The sequence below is a fragment of the Hippopotamus amphibius genome, chromosome 5 (genome assembly GCF_030028045.1).
Source record: "Hippopotamus amphibius kiboko isolate mHipAmp2 chromosome 5, mHipAmp2.hap2, whole genome shotgun sequence".
Classification (NCBI taxonomy): Eukaryota; Metazoa; Chordata; class Mammalia; order Artiodactyla; family Hippopotamidae; genus Hippopotamus; species Hippopotamus amphibius.
In genome coordinates, this window is record NC_080190.1 from 128,611,031 (window position 1) to 128,629,398 (window position 18,368).

The 18,368-nt window shown below is 38.4% G+C and overlaps 1 non-coding gene across 1 annotated transcript; it reads left to right on the plus strand.

The window, feature by feature from the left end:
* The first annotated feature begins 17,829 nt into the window (after positions 1-17,829).
* Positions 17,830-17,936, plus strand: LOC130854630 (U6 spliceosomal RNA). The gene has a single exon (XR_009054079.1). It is a non-coding gene; the product is annotated as a U6 spliceosomal RNA (small nuclear RNA).
* The last annotated feature ends 432 nt before the right edge of the window (positions 17,937-18,368 follow it).

An 18,368-nucleotide genomic window follows, 5' to 3' on the forward strand; every position in this document is an offset into this window, starting at 1 on the left:
CAAGGATTCTTCAATATACGCAAATCAATCAACGTGATACATCATATCAACAAACTGAAGGATAAAAACCATATGATCATTTCAATAGATGCAGAAAAAGCTTTTGACAAAGCTCAACATCCATTTATGATAAAAGGTCTCCAGAAAATGGGCATAGAAGGAAATTACCTCAACATAATAAAAGCCATATATGAAAAACCAAAAGCCAACATCATTCTCAATGGGGAAAAAGTGGAAGAATTCCCTCTAAGAACAGGAACAAGACAAGGGTGTCCACTCTCACCACTATTATTCAACATAGTTTTGGAAGTTTTAGCCACAGCAATCAGAGAAGAAAAAGAAATAAAAGGAATCCAAATTGGAAAAGAAGATGTAAAATCGTCACTCTTTGCAGATGACATGATATTATATATAGAAAACCCTAAAGACTCTGCCAGAAAACTGCTAGCACTAATTGATGAGTTTAGTAAAGTAGCAGGATAGAAAATTAATGCACAGAACTCTCTTGCATTCCTATACACTAACAACGGAAGAGCAGAAAGAGAAATTAAGGAAACTCTCCCATTCACCATTGCAACAAAAGGAATAAAATACCTAGGAATAAACCTGCCTAAGGAGGCAAAAGATCTGTATGCAGAAAACTTTAAGACATTGATGAAAGATATCAAAGATGACACAATCAGATGGAGGGACATACTACGTTCCTGGATTGAAAGAATCAACATCATGAAAATGACTGTACTACCCAAAGCAATTTACAGATTCAATGCAATCCCGATCAAATTACCAGTGGCATTTTTCACAGAACTGGAGCAAGAAATCTTACGATTTGTATGGAAATGCAAAAGACCCCGAATAGCCAAAGCAATCTTGGGAAGGAAAAATGGAGTTGGTGGAATCAGGCTTCCTGACTTCAAACTATACTACAAGGCCATAGTGATTAAGACAGTATGGTACTGGCACAAAAACAGAAAGGAAGATCAATGGAATAGAATGGAGAACTCAGAAGTAAGCCCAAACACATATGGGCACCTTATCTTTGACAAAGGAGGCACGAGTACACAATGGAAAAAAGACAGCCTCTTCAATAAGTGGTGCTGGGAAAATTGGACAGCTACATGTAAAAGAATGAAATTAGAACACTTCCTAACACCATACACAAAAATAAACTCCAAATGTATTCAAGACCTAAATGTAAGGCCAGACACTATAAAACTCCTAGAGGAAAACATAGACAGAACACTCTATGACATCCATCAAAGCAAGATCCTTTTTGACCCACCTCCTAGAATCATGGAAATAAAATCAAGAATAAACACATGGGACCTCATGAAACTTAAAAGCTTTTGCACAGCGAAAGAAACCATAAACAAGACTAAAAGGCAACCCTCAGGATGGGAAAAAATACTTGCCTATGAAACAACGGACAAAGGATTAACCTCCACAATATACAAGCAGCTCATGAAGCTTAATACCAAAAAAGCAAATAACCCAATCCACAAATGGGCAGAAGACCTAAATAGACATTTCTCCAAAGAAGACATACAGATGGCCAACAAACACATGAAAAGGTGCTCAACCTCATTAATTATCAGAGAAATGCAAGTCAAAGCCGCAATGAGGTATCACCTCACACCGATCAGAATGGCCATCATCACAAAATCTGGAAACAACAAATGTTGGAGAGGGTGTGGAGAAAAGGGAACTCTCCTGCACTGTTGGTGGGACTGTAAGTTGGTACAGCCACTATGGAAAACAATTTGGAGTTTCCTTAAAAAACTACAAATAGAACTCCCATATGATCCAATAATCCCACTCCTGGGCATATACCCAAAGAAAACCATAATCCCAAAAGAAACTTGTACCATAATGTTTATTGCAGCACTATTTACAATAGGCAGGACATGGAAGCAACCTAAATGCCCATCAACAAATGAATGGATAAAGAAGATGTGGCATATGTACACAATGGAATATTACTCAGCTATAAAAAGGGATGAGATGGAGCTATATGTAATGAGGTGGATAGAACTACAATCTGTCATACAGAGTGAAGTAAGTCAGAAAGAGAAGGACAAATATTTTATGCTAACTCACATATACGGAATCTAAAAATGGTACTGATGAACTCAGTGACAAGAACAAGGATGCAGATACAGAGAATGGACTGGAGTACTCGAGGTATGGGAGGGGCCGGGGGGTGAAGGGGAAACTGAGACGAAGCAAGAGAGTAGCACAGACATATACATACTACCAACTGTATAATAGATAGTCAGTGGGAAGTTGTTGTATAACAAAGGGAGTCCAACTCGAGGATGGAAGATGCCTTAGAGGACTGGGGCAGGGAGGGTGGGGGGAACTCGAGGGTGGGGGAGTCAAGGAAGGGAGGGAATATGGGGATATGTATATAAAAACAGATGATTGAACTTGGTGTACCCCCCCAAAAAAGAAAAAATGGTGTTGAAGTCAGATTTTTATATACATGTGTAGGTATTTACGATACCTTAGAAACCCATATGATGGTTACTAACTTATTAGGTAGAGACTTGGAATGTATTTGTATACATTTGTAGATGCATGGCATTTTTATTGTCTTTTTTGCCACTAAATATTGTACATAGCTTATCTTAGTAATATTGGTGTTTGGTAATATAATGCTTGATAAATTGTTAACCTCTTTGGAAAGGTAACATGAAATCCATAGTTCTATGAAATTAAAGCAGCCAGGAGCACTTTTTATATTTTAAACACTATTCAGGTAATGGGAAACAACAAACTCAGTTTTATGTTGGTGTTACTGTTTATTCACTTTAAGATTTTTGTTGGGATAAAAGCCATTTTACTTCTTGGAGTGAATCTTTTTTCATATTTTTTCAGCCAAGTTTTCATATGGATGTTTTCAAATAAAATATATAACTAGAGACATATGGAACTAGTAATATTGCCTTCTGAGTATTAAGTTTCAACCTCAAAACACAAAAAAGAAAAATTCAAATGGGACAAAGAATAGAGATTTTGTTTTTAAGACTTAAAACATTCACCTATAAAAACACTCATAGACAAGTTGAAAAATATTCCAATTGGTGAAATAATGTTTGCTATTATAAAATACATAGTTAAATGAGAATAAGGGCAAGCATAGACAAATACTAAAGAAAAACTTCATTGTGTAACAAGCAAGAGCCAAATCTGACTACATGTTGGATCTGTTTCTTTTACTTTAACCTTTGCTTCCCATTGTTTTTGTTCACTAAAAGGATACTGTCTATACATAATGGCCTGACTTGGGGAACCCTGCCCTCCTGCCTGAATGTTAAACTAAAGTGCTTTTGTTCAGGGAAACATCTAGACCCTGTCCACCTCTGAATGGCTGCAAGAAAGAAGAAATTAACACATCGTCTCCCTGAGGCTGGCCCTTGCAGGGGATATTTACAAAACTTATGGACTTTTTACTTTACTTCCTCATCTCCTCCCCCTCTCAGTGCTAGAAAAGAAATTGGCATCCAACCCCTGATAAGATGGTTATTTTGAGACACTAGTCTGCCATCTTCTTGGTCTGTCGGCTTTCTGAATAAGGTCATATTCCTTACCTCAACCTCATCTCCAAATTATTGGCTTGTTGTGCAGTGAGCATAGTGAGCTTGAACTCCATAACAATTGTGCAAATTCATATGTTCTTAGAAAAAACCTTGGAAAACATACCTCCCTGACTAAATATTTTAGCTGAGTTTACACAAAGGTGTTGTCTATTGAAGCCAGCAGGAGTTATGCAATCATACATTTCTGGCTAAAATAAGATTTTTTAATGATTGTTAAAGCCTCATAGAAAGGTCTATATCATTTCTTGTCTTAAGTATTTTAAGCAGGAGTTCCTGTTTCCATGTTCAGCATTTTTGCTAATTAATTTTTGAAACACCAGTTTCCTAAAAATGAGGGGATGATCGTTATTTCAGTTGTAAACTATCAGTTACTCTGTTTGCTTTTGCAAACCTGTTCTGCAATTTTTTAAAATATTTACATGTTAATTTAATGCCAGATAACCTCATGTCATGTTTTGGTAATGTCTATATAGATATTTCACCTGTGGAAGAGCTAATGTCTGTCACGGCTCAATCAGCTAGTAAACTGTGCTTATTTTAAGTCTTCTGTTTTTAGCCTCATGATTTATCTAACTGACTTTTGGGGATTGTTAAAGAACAAAATAACTTGGAATTAAAAACAATTCATAATGTGTTATAAAGAATAAACTAGTTTTAGCATATCAGACTTGATATAGGCCCTCTGCTTTACTGCCTGTGTAAATTGTCTTCTTTAGCTTACTTATCTTCAGATGCTGCCAAAGAACCTCAGCCTGCTAGACCAGCCCCATTCATGCCTTAAGATAATATGAATCATGCTGGCAGTTTTTTCTGCAAAGAGTTGTTCAGCAAGCAAATCAAAATACCAGTCAGAAGATAGGGGAGAAATCCAGCCTGGAGATGCATACTTTAGAAGGCACTGGTACTTTAAGGGTTAGTGAAGCCATGGCAGTGGATGGGATCATCTGCGGAAAAGAAGTAGAATGATTTTTATCAGCTATCTAAGATCTATGCCCTTTTTGAATAAACACCTCCCCACCCCACCCCCTGATCCTCATTGAGAATCACAGCCTCAATATCCACATGGTTCCAGTTTAAAAGTTTTTGTGGTTTATATTATAAAACTAATATTTTTGCTTCATTTTCAAATTACTATAAAATTTAATATGCATTTCCAGACTATACATGCAAACCCCCTGATGAATAAGAAGAGCAGCCAGCTGAGCATGGCAACTTAACTAAAGGAATAGCCATAGCTTTCTACTGACCTCACAGGATTGCTAGGAGCAGCAAATGAAACCATATAGGTGGAGATCTTTGAGACTCAGTATAAAAGTCAGAATTTACAGGATGCTCTTACTGGAAACAGAGATCTATTTCTAAACATATGGGCAATGGGCAACCTTTGACATTTGTTTTTGGAAACTCTGGCATAGTGTATTAGAGCACTTGGTAGTTTTATTCATTGCACAGTACAACCACATGGCTGCAACGTGACTCAGTAGATATATTTTATTACTGGTATTCAAATTATTTGCATCTCTCTTAATGTTTACTATTTCTCTAATTCCAAACCTAGCAAGGCAAATGAAGTGGCTCATGAACAGCTGTGGGTAGTAGCATGAGTATCCTCTGTTCAGCATGGGCAGTCTTAGGTTCATTATCAAGATTTTGTTGAACTTTGTGGGCTGGGTTGTAAATATTTTGTTATTCTGTATACTCTGCTGTCAAGGCCTTTACTGGCACCAGTATCAGTAAAACCTCCAAACAAAAAGAGCATTTTTACTTTTCAATCAATTTTTCATGCTTACATTGTTTAGAAATTTGAGTATAATTGGGGTACTATTTAATGGTGTTTTGTCAAAGAGTATCGGGGTACCTCTGAACTTAGCTCAACCAATTAACTCCTTCCTTCGTACTTCTGAAAGGTATAAAGCAAATTTCATAGGCAAGAATAACCAAACAACAATAGTAAAAAAATTTATTAGTTGGTAATTTAGTTTAGAGCCAGAGTACAAAGCTCTAGTAAATTAGGCTGAACACAACAAAGGCTCCTGTTTCTTGAGCCTGTTAGGCCTAAAGAGCCTCAGGCTAAAGCAGCTCCAAGGATAGCTCTCTCACCTTTAATGCTGCAAAGGCAGTGCTGATACTCCAGTGGGCACTAGTGGAAAGAATGCCAAAAAAGAGAACACTATTAGCTCTCCTATGTGTTGCTGAAGATAACTTATTGTGCTCCAAACTTAGGGAGACGGAGATGTGGGGAGAGGACAGCCTCAAAGTGCCCCCCAACATCCCTTTGCCCTGTCCTGAAAAAGAGGAGAGAGCCCTGTGGTGACCTGTAGTTCCTTGGAAAACTTTGACTCTTGAAAAAAGTAGCTTAATCAATATCCTATGATATTACTCTCCTCCCTAAAGGAGAAAAAAAAAAAAAAAGAGTATGACCGTGAAAGGGAATTCTACACCTAAGGAGCAACAAAATTATTTCATGTATTTGAGTACATTTCCTGAAGAAAGCAACATAGTGTCTTCTTGCTTTCTGTTAGATCTTTGATAAAAAGAGGCTTTGGAGGGACCCTCAAGTCCCTGAAAAAGTCTAAGCACACACACATTCCTTATAATAAGTCTCTGGCTTTAATCCAGAGGCCTAGTGAGCAAGGCTGAGTCATGGAGTTCTACAAGGACTCCTTTTGTACCGTTGGCCTAAAAGCTGAAATGAAAAGAAAGCAAAGAGGCCTCTTTTGACTCCTCTTTCTTAGACCTATACCTGAATTTTTGCTTTTAGACTTTCTATTTCAATAATAAGAAGGGAGAAAAGACAATTTTGAGAAAAGACAATTTTATGAAAAGCAAAAGCAAAAGTACAAGAATCTTTCTTCTTTATGCTTAGAATTTTAGAACTGATCTTACCTGAGTTACCAAGTCCTAGGCCACTCAACATTAGAGGGTGTGTGTGTTGGGGAGCATTTTAATACAAAAATCACATGAAAGAACACACTATATGTGGGACAAAGAGAAGCAAAATTGAGATCCGCACAGAACCCTAAAGATGCCAAAGTCAAAGCTGTTTACTTACCTGCAAATCTCTTGGAAATCTTCAGCCAATGGCTGACTGGCTTCACTTCTTCATTACATTTTCCTTAGCTCCTGCTGTTGAGACATTTATCACATTTTGTTATTCTTTAACAGCCATCTCTTTTCCTAGACTGGAAGCTTCTCATGGGCCAAAACATGTTTGTCTTCTTATTCTCTAGCACTTAGCAGGCACTCAATAGATTTTTTACTGTTGAATGACATTTAATTATGCCCTTGACTATAACCTCTTTTCAGAACACCACTGGGGAAGGTATTTTGGGGAAGAACTTCTTCACCTCCCCCAAAGCATAGCCTGTTTAGCCAACATTAGCTCTAGAAGTGTTATTATTTGAATAACTGATAATTTTAAGAAAATTAAATCTCATACTTTTTTAAGAAACATGCTAACCCCTCAGAATCGGTTTTATGTATCCTTATTCCCTTGGACATTCTCTTTTCATACATTCACTTGTAGTTTCTTCATAAAATCTGCATTTCACCTGGACTGTAAACTACAGGAGTATAGGAGACTGTGTCTAGTTTGCTCACTGCTAGATTCTTAGTGCCCATCACTTGGGCTAGCATACATTAGGTGTTTAATTGCATTTGTTGAATGAATGAAACATTTAGTAATCTCTTTTGTAGATGCAGTCACTTTGCTGATTTGATCACTGCCATGTTAGATTTGGGGATCATTGTGTGCTGGTGATTTAGTATATTGGTGATTTAGATTTAGATGTACATCCAAGGAGATTATGTATAATTGGGAAAGGATCAAGAACGAATTCCAGGGGAATACCAATATTTGTAGAGTACAGATGAAGACACTTTTTAAGGAAGTAAAAAGAAACAAATGGTTCTGATGGAAACCTCAGGAGCATAGACTTTCATAAACATAGAGTGGTGAAGAGTATTATTCACTGTGAGGGTTCATGTGACATAAGGCCTGCCTAAAATCCATTGAATTTGGAAATTAGTTAAGAATAGTTTCAGTTAATTGTGGCAGCAGATGTCGAATTTCAGTGGCTTGAGGAAAGAACAGAGAATGAATAAGTGAATTCAGATTGTTCTTTCAAGAAGTGTGCTTAAGAATGTCAGAGCAGAGATTATACTATTGCCAGAAGAGAGTTCAGGGCCAAAGGAATTTTTTCTTTAAAATTGGAAAGATAAATATATTTATTTGTGGAGGAGAAGTCAGTGGAGAAAAAAAAAATCTTAAAGCGAGAGGGCAAAATTAACACTGAAAAAATTAGTATGAGCAGAGATACAACTTTGAGGATTGGTGAAGGGATTAGCATTAGACTGAAGGGTAAGGGGTGGTGGAGAATTGGAGATTTTAGAAATATCTAATTTGGTTTGATTGCAGACACATGAATGATTTCCTTATTCTTACTCTTAGGAGGGAATGCATGCCAGGCTGTCTTCACTCCTTCACCCAAACCACGTTAGGTTAGGAGAGATGGAACTAATGATATATTTAATAAACTTGATTAGAATAACTGAGCATTAGAATGCTTGGCTGAACTCTAGCCATCCTTCCCTTTGGGAGCAATCTGCCTCCAGAGAGCATATGTTATCTTATTCCTCCAAAGGCAACCTCTTCCCCACCATACAGGAGGACTTGCCTTGTTTCAGTGCTGCCTTGGAACTAGTTATGTCTGACTCATTCAGAGATTCAGCATTATAAAGCTCCTGTGGCTAACAGACATAAAGCCATATCCTCTAACCTGGCCTCTATATGTAATAAAGATTATATTTTGGTCTCTTATTCCTTTCTTGTGTTTCTCAATTAGAGCAGTATTGGGGGAGAGACCAGTGTTATCTTGCATGCCAATTAATTGTTTACTCAAGTAAACATTGCTACACAGTTACTCAAGTGTAGCATTGCTACATGGCAGACTGCTAGTGGACCCCTCACTCTTCCGTTTTTAATTGGAATTAGATGCCCAGCTTCTAAAGTAAGTTGCTGCTAAGTCCAGTCAATATTGTGAACTGTTGAAAAGTCTTCTGCAGCTGCTTGGCCCTGGTGAGTCTTAAAGCTATAGACAGTTCACAGTTGGGAGAACTGTTGATATTAGCTGAACCAATGTGCTGGAAGAAAGAAAATAACAAAATTGGCAAGAGATGGATGCCTTCTGATTGGCACAGAGATGAGGTACCAGGAAATTGGAACAGATGTATATGACCTAAAAAAGCATCCTGAAATGGGTAGTAGATTGCTTCTTTTTCCTTGCAGAGTTAATCCCCACCCCCTTTAATCTTTATAGCTGCTGCAAACTAGACTGACTCCTTTAGATACAGAAATCCTTCTTATGGTAGGTCCTCAGGTAACACCAGAGATAGAGCAGGGAGCAACCTGGAGATCCTCACCTCATAATTCTGAAACAGATACCACCTACCACCACCATCCCAACCCAGATAACCTCAGTCCAAGGAAAAGCTGTTTTCTGTGTGCAGGCATTCTCTCAAATGACAAACCATGTACATCTGCTCCAACTAAGAGCTTCAATTTGGTGGTCCCATTGTGTGTGTGTGTGTGTGTGTGTGTGTGTGTGTGACTGAAAGCAAAGTTATCTATTGAGAATGAGGGTGGTAAAAAATAAAAGGGACTTTGGAAACAGTAGTAGGTGAGCAGGTCGTTGGAAAAGCTGCTATAAAGAGTAGGAGAGAGAGCCGACTAAGACAATAAAAGAATTGTGAAGAGGCCATGAGGGCCCAGGTGAGGTGAGAGAACACAGAAACATTGAGACATAGCTGTACAATTATATGTTTTTTTTTTTCAAGCAGCACTCTGCAGTCTTGCAATAAGGGAAAAGAAAGCATATGGTTTTACAGGGCATGGGGTTGGGGGTGGGGGAAAGTTTTTCAGGAAAGTGGAGCAGAACGATCAGAGTTCAAGTTGACTGGTGACCATGTGTTGGACCAATGGAGGAGGCAACAAGGCTGGACTGGGATGGAAGTCAAATCAGGGAACAGCAAGTATAATGTGATTTCTCTCAAGGGGTTTATGGAACCAAAGAATGAATGAAGTGAGAACAAGAGGGAGGGAGGTCAAAGAATAACAGTAGTCTTTTGGCTAGGATACATTCTCATTCACTCAAGCAACATTATCCAGAGTTTAACCTCTAAAAGGCTGTTTTTCCTCTTCTTGGTTAGTTGAATAATTAGAAGGTTGATATCTTGCCACCACCACACTAAGTGTCTTAGTTCAGGCTTCTATAACAGAATACAATAGATTGGGTGGCTTATAAAAAACAGATATTTATTTTTCAGTTCTGATGGCTGGGGAGTCCAAGATCAAGCTGCCAGCAGATTCAGTGTCTTGTGAGGACCTACTTGCTATGTATTCTCACATGACAGAAGAAGAGCTAGAAGAGCGCTTTGGAATATCTTTTATAAGGGCACTAATCTCATTCATGAAGTGACCTAATTACCTCCCAAAGTCCCCACCTCCTAATACCATCATGGTTATGTATTACAACCTATAAATTTGTTGGTTTATGGTTTCAGCATGTGAATTTTGGGGGTACACAAACATTCAGTCCATATCACCATGCCAACATTTACTGAAAGCTTACCATTTGGCTGTGACCATGTTAAGAGGCTTTTACAAACATTCTCTCATTTGCTCTTCACAACAACTCAGTGGTGTGGGTTTTATGGATGGGTCTTTACATACCTTGCCCAGACTCACACATCGACTGAGTGATAGAACTCAGATTCATACTTGGGCAGAACACTAGCAGACCCCCTCTTAAGCATGGAAACACTGTGTTTGACCATTAAACAAAAGTGCCATCTTATCATGGGTTGAAACTATTGAATATTGTTAACAAAAATTGTATGGCTTGAAAATTATTATTACACATGGATTCATTCATAGATAATTTATGAACTTGGGAATAATATGTGAATCACATTAGTTGATTAATTTTTTTAGTAACCTTATGTTAAGCACCTATAATGTGTCAGGCAGCATACAGCACAGACCTGACACAACATAAATTAAGAATTAGTATACCATTGTCATATGAAATACCTTATATTCAGTAGTGAGGAAAAAAATTTTTAGAATACTGCATGTAAACGTATTAGAATAATGTAACTCTGGACCTTATAATTCAGATGATTCTGTTTGGCCATGAAAGTTTTTAAAGGGGAAAAGAGAAATATCTCAGTTAATCATTGAGATAGGGGGTCAGAGTCATCGCCTTCTCCCCCATTGTGTGCAGGCTTGTTTGTAGATTTGTTGACTTCCTGTGATTTTTGTTTAGATACTATCTTGTTCACACAGTTTGATCACAAGATTACTGAAGGGGAAGCTAGGGAAGATATCTTGTAACTGAGCTGGACCCTATGGGGCCTTCCTGGGACAGGCCTCCCCCATATCCTCAGCTTTAGCTCCTCTCTGAAGTACCTGGATAACAGTATTCAATGCACATTTCCTGAGTTGCTTTACAGATGTGAACCCCCCCCCCCCACACACACACAAATGGAAGATGTTAATTACTTGATGAACACATAGCCCCAGGCCTCCTGGTGCTCAAGGACTTATAATATTAACCCCTGTGACACCACCCTGTTCCCTCACCATCAACAAATCAGAGATTCGAATTAAGATGGTGGCAGAGCAGGAGGACATGGAGTTCATCTCTCTCCATGGATGCATCAGGAATACATCTATAGATGCAACAATTCTACAGAAAACTATCTGAATGCTAGCAGAAGACCTTGGAAACTGGAAAGGACTATAAAGATCCCCGCATAACTTGGTAGGATGAAAAAAAAAGAAGGGAGAAGGAGGAGGAGAGGAAGCGAGAAGGGACTTGCATTCCCAGGGTGGGGGAGCTGAAGCAGAGCAGAGATTCCCAAATTTGGGGAAACCCCTTATCCAATGGGGAAACACCCTCTCCAACAAGGATATTGATTGAGACAGAAGGGAAGCATTTGCGGCTGTCAGAATAGGGGGTCTGTGGCAGACGGGACAGAGTGAGAAATACACAGATGGTCCATACTGTGGCCCTACATGCCTTGGACTGTGACGTGTGTTCACAGGTGTGTGAGGGGCCTGGGAGCTGGAGCGTGGGAATTGGAGAACAGGCCTGGAGTGAAAACTGCTGTAGGCTGTGAGGAGATGGACTGGGGGGATGGGAGGGAGGAAATCCACAGCAGAGAAAGCCTATGGAGGAAGACTGGACTGCCATGGAAGCAGGACATTACTGCTGAGTCGGGGAGGAGCTGCTATTGTAGCCTTTTTCTCCCCACACACCAGCACCTGCCAATGAACAATAAAAGAAGTCCTCCCCAGAACTGGCTCCAGGGCACCTGTCATCAAGTAATAGAAAAAGCCCTCTCAGGGCTGACCCACATGTGCCTGCTGCTGAGTGACAGAAAAAGCCTAGCCAGGGTTGGCCCTCACACTCCTTACACTGGGCACCAGAAAAGGCCCTCACTAGGGCCATATCTCATGAGCCTGTGGCCGCTGGCTTCCTTGTGCATTTGGTACCGCTGGGGCTCCCACGATCCAAGCAGCCATACCACCTCTGCACCCTGTCCATACCGGGCCAGACCCAAGAGATCCAATACAGCCTCAGGACCAGACTCCTGTGGGTGGACCACATGCAGAGGTGGGAATAAAACCAAAGCTGAACCCCAGGGATGGGGGAACTAAGAAAGAGGATTGAAAATCTTTCCATCAGCTATACAAGCTTCAGATTAAATCACCACGATCAGCTAGGTAAACCCTGAGTCTATGGAATATCTGAACAGACAATGATTGTTCCCACAAATGAAAACGGTCTAGCTCTGGCAGCTGTGGACTTTGCGGACAAGCACGTGTAGGGATTGGGCCAGATCAGAGTCTGAGTGGTCCCCACAGAGTGCACAGCAGGTCCAGAGACCAACACAGAGGCAAAAGTGGGCCTCCTAGGGAGGCGGAAGTGGCCTCTGGCTCAAGGTGTGTGCAAAGACACTTAGAGCTGAGACCCCAGGGTAACATAATTATTAATATTAATTTTATTATGTTTTGATTCATTCTGTTGTTGCTTCTGGCTTTTTTGTTTGTTTGTTATTATTTTACTTTCTTAAAAAATTTAGTCTTTTGGGATCTTCATGTTTTATAACATATTTTTTATTTTAATTTTTTATATATTCCCATTTCTACTTTGCTTTTCTGTTATTCTGTTTTTATCCCATTTTATTTTATTTTATTTTACTTTATTTTATTTTTAATCATTTTTATCAGTTTGTTCTGTTTCCTTGCTTTATTCTTCAGTTGGCACCCTGCTTTGGTTTTGTTTTTAGATTTTTTGTTTCTCTTAGTTCTGATTCTAATTGTTTGATTTTGTTTTGGAGTTCTCTTTATCTAGTTGTTTTTTTGCTTATTGGTTTATTTGTTTTTGTTTTTGTTTCTTTTGCATGCATGTGTTTTTCCTTGTTTCTGTTTTGGTTTGTTTGATTTTGTTTTTACCATTTCTTTGGGGTTTTGTTTGTCTCTTTTTTTTTTCTTTTTTTAATTTTCTTTAATACATTTTTTAATATTTCTATTTCTGTGTTGCTCTTCTGTTGTTCTGTCTTATTCCCCATTTCTATTTTTCTTTTCTTCTTTTTAAAATCATTTTTGTCCTTTTGCTTTGTTTTGTTTCACCCTTCAGTTGGCACTCTGCTTTGATTTTGTTTTTCTGGGTTTGTGTTTTTGTTAGTTTTCTTTTTAATGGTTTGATTTTGTTCTGGGGTTCTTTTGTTTGTCTGGTTGTTCACTTGCTTTTTGTTTTATTTGGTTCTGTTTTTGTTTCTTTTGTGTGTGTGCAGGTTTCCTTGTTTCTGTTTTTGTTTGTTTGATTTCACTTTTTACCATTTTCCTGGGGCTTTGTTAGGCTTTTTTTTTAAAACTTCCTTTATTGCCAGGATTAGAGACCTGTGGGGTCTTGGTTCCTCAACCAGAAGTTGGGCCTGAGGCTCTGGGGTGGAAGGGCCAAGTCCAAGACCACTAAAGAATTCCTGGCTCCAGGAAAGAGTAATCCCTGAAACCTCTCACAGTGGCCTCTGTCTGAATCCAAGACCCAGCTCCTCCCAACTGCCTGCAGCTCCCAGTGCTGGATGCCTCACACCTAACAACAAACAAGAAAAGAACACAATTCCACCCATCAGCACACAGACTACTAAAAGTCATACTAAGCTCACAGACATCCCAAAGCACATCACCTGACATTGCCCTGCTCGTCAGAGAATAAAGACTCAGCTTCACTCACCAGAACAGAGGCACCAGTCCTGCCCTTCAGGAAGCCTATGCAAGACACTGGACCAACCCCACTAGTGAGGGCAGAGAACTGAAGTAAGAGGAAATACGACCTTGCAGCAATGGAAAGGAGACCTCAAATACTTGCAATTTAGACAAAATGAGAAGACAGGGAAATATTCTGCAGGCAAAGAGCAAGATAAAAACCCACAAGACCAAATAAATGAAGAAGAAATAGGCAAACTGCCTGAAAAAGAACTCAGAGTAATGATAGGAAAGATGATCCAAAATGCTGGAAATAGAATAGAGAAAATACATGAAATGTTTAACAGGACCAAGAAAAAGAACAAACAGACAGTAGTGAACAACACAATAAGTGAAATTAAAAACACTCTAGAAGGAATCACTGGCAGAATAACTGAGGCAGAAGAAAGTGAGCTGGAAGATAGAATGGTGGAAATAACTGCCACAGAGCAGAATAAAGAAAAAAGTATGAAAGGAATGGAGGACAGTCTCAGAGACCTTGGGGACAACATGAAGCACACCAACTTTCAAATCATAGGTGTAAGAAAGGGACTGAGAAAATATTTGAAGAGATTATAGTAAAAAACTTCCCCAGGGCTTCCTAGGTGGCACAGTGGTTAAGAATCTGCCTGCCAATGCAGGGGACACGGGTTCAATCCCTGCTCCAGGAAGATCCCAGTAAAAAAAAAAAAAAAAGAAAAACAAACAAACAAACAAAAAAACTTCCCCAATATGGGAAAGGAAATAGTCAAGGAAGTGCAGAGTGTCCCATACAAGATAAACCTAAGGAGAAACATGCTGAGAAACATATTAATCAAACTAACAAAAAATATTAAAAGTTGCAAAGGAAAAGCAACAAATAACATACAAGGGGACCCCTATAAGGTTAACAGCTGATCTTTCAGCAGAAACTGCAGGCCAGAAGGGAGTGGCAGGATATATTTAAAGTGATGAAAGGGAAAAACCTACAACCAAGATTACTCTACCCAGCAAGGATCTCATTCAGATTCGAGGGAGAAATCAAAAGCTTTACAGACAAGCAAATGGTAAGAGTATTCAGCACCACCAAGCCCACTTTACAACAAATGCTAAAGGAACTTCTCTAGGCAGGAAACACAAGAGAAGGAAAAGACCTGTAAAAACAAACCCAAAACAATTAAGAAAATTGTAGTAGATACATACATATCAATAATCACCCTAAATGTAAATGGATTAAGTGCTCCAAGAAGAAAACACAGACTGGCTGAATGAATACAAAAACAAGGCCTGTATAGATGCTGTCTACAAGAGACCCACTTCAGACCTAGGGACATATACAGACTGAAAGTGAGGGGTTGGAAAAAGATATTCCATGCAAATGGAAGTCAAAAGAAAGCTGGAATAGCCATACTCATGTCAGATGAAATAGACTATAAAATAAAGACTATTACAAGAGGCAAGGAAGGAGACTACACAATGATCAAGGGATCAGACCAATAAGAAAATATAACAATTGTAAATATCTATGCACCCAACATAGGAGCACCTCAATACATAAGGCAAATGCTAACAGCCATTAAAGGGGAAACCAACAGTAACACAATAATAGTAGGGGACTTTAACACCTCACTTACACGAATGGACAGATAATCCAAACAGAAGATAATTAAGGAAACAAGTTTTAAATGACAGGTTAGACCAGATGGACTTAAATGATATTTATAGGACATTCCATTGTAAAACAACAGAATATACTTTCTTCTCAAGTTCACACAGACTACTCTCCAGGATAGATCACATCTTGGGTGATGAATCAAGTCTTGGTAAATTTAAGAAAATTTAAATCATATCAAACATCTTTTCTGATCACAACACTATGAGACTAGATATCAATTACAGTAAAAAAAGTAAAAAATACAACCGCATGGCAGCTAAACAATATGCTGTTAAACAACAAAGAGATCACTGAAGAAATCAAAGAGGAAGTAAAAAAACACCTAGAAACAAATGACAATGAAAACATGACAACCCAAAACCTATGGGATGCAGCAAAAGCAGTTCTAAGAGGGAAGTTCACAGCAGTACAATTCTACTTCAAGAAACAAGGAAAATCTCAAATAAACACACTAACCTTACATCTAAAACAATTAGAGAAAGAAGAACTAGAAAAGCCCAAAGTTAGCAGAAGGAAAGAAATCATAAAGATCAGATCAGAAATAAATGAAAAAGAAATGAAGGAAAAATAGCAAAGATCAATAAAACTAAAAGCTGGTTCTTTGGGAAAATAAACAAAATTGATAAACCATTAGCCAGACTCATTAAGGAAAAAAAGGTAAAAGACTCAAATCAACAGAATTAGAAATGATAAAGGAGTAACAACTGACACTGCAGAAATACAGAGGATCATGAGAGACTACTAGAGGAAACTATGCCAATAAAATGGACAACCTGGAAGGAATGGACAAATTCTTAGAAAAGTACAACCTTCCAAGACTGAACCAGGAAGAAATAGAAAATATGAACAGACCAATCACAAGGACTTAAACTGAAACTGTGATTAAAAATCTTCCAACAAGCAAAAGCCCAGGGCCAGTTGGCTTCACAGGTAAATTCTATCAAACATTTAGAGAAGAGCTAACAACTATCCTTCTCAAACTCTTTCAAAGTATAGCAGGAGGAACACTCCAAAACTCATTCTATGAGGCTACCATCACCCTTATACCAAAACCAGACAAAGATGTCAAAAAAAAAAAAAGAAAATCACAGGCCAATATCACTGATGAACATAGATGCCAAAATCCTCAACAAAATACTAGCAAACAGAATCCAATAGCACATTACAAGCATCATACACCATGATCAAGTGGGGTTTATCCCAGGAATGCAAAGATTGTTCAATATATGGAAATCAATTAATGTGATACACCATATTAAAATGTTGAAGGATAAAAACCATATGATTATCTCAATAGATGCAGAAGAAGCTTTTGATAAAATTCAACACCAATTTATGATAAAAACTCTCCACAAAGTGGACATAGTAGGAACCTACCTCAACATAATAAAAGTGATATATGACAAACCCACAGACAACACCATTCTCAATGATGAAAAAATGAAAGCATTTCCTCTAAGATCAGGAACAAGACATGGGTGCCCACTCTCACCACTGTTTTTCAACATAGTTTTTGAAGTTTTAGCCACAGCAAACAGAGAAGAAAAAGAAATAAAAGGAATCCCAATTGGAAAAGAAGTAAACTGTCACTGTTTGCAGATGCCATGATACTATATATAGAAAACCCTAACGATGCCACCAGAAAACTACTAGAGCTAATCAATGAATTTGGTAAAGTTGCAGGATACAAAATTAATGCACAGAAATATCTTGCATTCTTATACACTAACAATGAAAAATCAGAAAGAGAAATTAAGGAAGCATACCCATTTACCTTTACAACAAAACCAATAAAATACCTAGGAATAAACCTACCTAAGGAGGCAAAAGACCTGTATGCCCAAAGCTATAAGTCACTGATGAAAGTAATCAAAGATGTTACAAACAGATGAAGAGATATATTATGTTCCTGGATTGGAAGAATCAACACTGTGAAAATGCTATACTACCCAAAGCAATCTGCAGATTCAATGAAATCCCTGTCAAATCATCAATGGCATTTTTCACAGAACTTGAACAAGAAATTTTACAATTTGTATGGAAACACAAAAGACCCAGAGTAACAGAAATAATCTTAAGAAAGAAATACGAAGCTGGAGGAATCAGGCTCCCTGACTTCAGACTATATTTCAAAGCTACAGTAATCAAGACGGTATGGTACTGGCACAAAAACAGAAATGTAGATCAATGGAATAGGATGGAAAGCCCAGCAATAAACCCACACATATGGTCACCTTATCTTTGAGGCAAGAATATACAATGGAGTGCTGGCTTCGGCAGCACATATACTAAAATTGGAACGATACAGAGAAGATTAGCATGGCCCCTGCACAAGGATGACACGCAAATTCGTGAAGTGTTCCATATTTTTTACTACCAACTGTAAAATAGATAGTCAGTGGGAAGTTGTTGTATAACAAAGTGAGTCCAACTCGAGGATGGAAGATGCCTTAGAGGACTGGGGCGGGGAGGGTGGGGGGGACTCGAGGGGGTGGGAGTCAAGGAAGGGAGGGGATATGTGTATAAAAACAGTTGATTGAACTTGGTGTACCCCCCAAAAAATAATAAATAAATAAATAAAATTTAAAAAAATAAAGAATATACAATGGAGTAAACACAGCCTCTTCAATAAATGGTGCTGGGAAAACTGGACAGCTACATGTAAAGGAATGAAGTTAGAACACTTCCTAACACCATACACAAAAATAAACTCAAAATGGATTAAAGACCTAAATGTAATGTGAGACACTATAAAACTCTTAGAGGAAAACATAGGCAGGACACTCTATGACACAAATCACAG